The sequence below is a fragment of the Leuciscus leuciscus genome (genome assembly GCF_965113295.1).
Source record: "Leuciscus leuciscus genome assembly, contig: HAP1_SCAFFOLD_470, whole genome shotgun sequence".
Lineage (NCBI taxonomy): Eukaryota > Metazoa > Chordata > Actinopteri > Cypriniformes > Leuciscidae > Leuciscus > Leuciscus leuciscus.
In genome coordinates, this window is record NW_028118269.1 from 17,802 (window position 1) to 20,010 (window position 2,209).

Here is a 2,209-nt window from a genome sequence, read left to right on the forward strand (position 1 = left end):
TGATTTTCACATAGTTTTGGAGCAAATATTCTAGGCTATGTCATACAATTTTCAAAAGTCTTGTGAAGAAATAATCAGTATGGGTTTCATGGCCTTATTTCAGTGAGAATTTTTTTTGGGGTATTTTCACAAACCACGCATAAATGTCATTATCTCAAAACTACAAACTTTTACATACATGCTGCTGATATATTATTGTAGCAGAGTTTGTGCTGAATACAGTGTAATAAGACTTTAGCCATGAAAATGTCACAAGTAACAGAAAAAAACACAAATGTCAGAGCATGTCAGAACACCTCCAGGGCCAGAAAACAGCTCAGACCTCAGGGTTAATATTTAAAGTACATTTAAAATCAAGTACTTTTTACTTTTTACTTAAGTAGGGTTTTCATTGTGGTACTTCTACTTTTACTAAAGTAAATATGTCTCTGGTTATTTGTACTTTTACTTAAGTACTGAGATTCAGTACTTCCTCCACCACTGTTCGCCGGTGAGTACTCTTTATTAAATCACAGGCTTTGTATGTCCTGTCAAAAATATCAATACAAGTATTGAATATGGCAGAGGGAAGCCACATCTACAGCAGTGGAGTGCACTTCTGCCGATGATGAGACTGTGTCGCTGGACTCCAGAAGGCTCGAGGTATCATGTCAATTTTGTGGAAATAGACACATTTTTTTTTAAGTTCATAATAGATAAGAAGTCAGGGAAGTGGTACTAATAGAAAATATCATTTGTTACAGGATCCTGACATTGGGCAGCCTGATAAGCAGCCTGGTAACATAGTGAGTATTGCCTAAAGTAAATTTACATTATGCAAAAATTCTGCTATGCTAACTAAAAGGTGTTCACAGAATTCACAAACTGTCAGATATCTCTACACAACGCATCCTAAGAGACAGATCGAGCTGACAGAAGTCAAGATTGATGTGAACAAAAGAAAGCTGCAGGACATGGACCTTGAGATGCAAATTAAACGCAAGACACTGAGGAAACTAGAACTGGAAATCCAGAAACTAGAAAGAGAAGTAAGTGACTTCAGTTCATACTGTAACCATGACTGTAACACAATGTATTAATCATCATAATTTTTTCTCTCCAAAGCTCCAAGCTGACAAGTGATAACAGCAAAATAATAAAAGAAAAATATTCCAAAACCATTGTGGTCTTGTAACTTTTTTTTATGAATGTCAAGTACACTTTATAGTTATTGATCCAGTGAAGTGGAACTAGAATTTGGGAATATAACCACAGTGTGTGCTACCGATGCCAAATAAAATGCATGTACACATGAAAAAGTTATATAGCCTACATTATCCTTTATTAAGGGATGGGCTAAATCAAAACTAAATTAACTGAAATAATTTGCAATGTATTGTTCTCTAACAAGTCTACCATTTCTGTTATCTGGGAATATGGCAGCATTGTCCCAATCAACATCCAAAGCAACTCTGGGAGCCCTTTCTTTTCTTAGGCTGGCAATATTGTGCAGCACTGTGCAGGCAACAGTCACGTCACATGCTCTGTCTGGGGAGACCCTCAGGTGGTGCAGGCACTGAAATCGTGATTTCAGGAGGCCAAAGGTCATTTCAATCCGAGCTCTGGTTTTGGCATGGGCATGGTTGTAAGCTTGCTGTTTGGGGGTCTGTAAGGGGAGTCATCAGAAATGTCTCACAGGCATAGCCTTTGTCCCCCAGCAGCACACCAGAGAACTCACCTGCGAATACAAGTACTGTACTCTTGATGTTCAAAGTGCTTAAAAAAATGGGATGGCTTTCCTAGAGAGAGTCTCTGGTAAATTCTACTGGCCCGAAAGATTCTGGAGTCATGGACTGAGCCAGGTCACTTTGCCTCTAAATTTGTGATAAGGCAGTCAGCATCACAGATCATCTGTAAAAATATATAGCCTATTAAGCTCATTTAATGCACAGAATAATTATGTAGCTGACAGTAACCATAACTCATTCTTACCTGAACATTGACACTGTGGAAGAATTTCCTGTTAACAATCTCCCTCATGTGCACCTGAGGGGCGTTGAATACGAATATGGGTGAAATCCACTGTACCAATTACATTAGGAAAAGCTGTAACACAAAATAATGAGTGTCATACTGTGACTGTGCTAATGTAACATTTTCTAGTAATCTGTTATTATTCGTGTTACCTGCAATCTTGTAGAACTCCTCCTTGATGTGGATGAATCTTCTG

At 38.1% G+C, this 2,209-nt stretch overlaps 1 long non-coding RNA gene across 1 annotated transcript; it reads left to right on the forward strand.

Moving 5' to 3' along the window:
- The first annotated feature begins 560 nt into the window (after nucleotides 1-560).
- LOC309491716 lies at nucleotides 561-1,631 on the forward strand. Its single transcript, XR_014203271.1, has 3 exons — nucleotides 561-642; nucleotides 744-785; nucleotides 855-1,631. It is a non-coding gene; the product is annotated as an uncharacterized lncRNA (long non-coding RNA).
- Nucleotides 1,632-2,209: the final 578 nt, after the last annotated feature.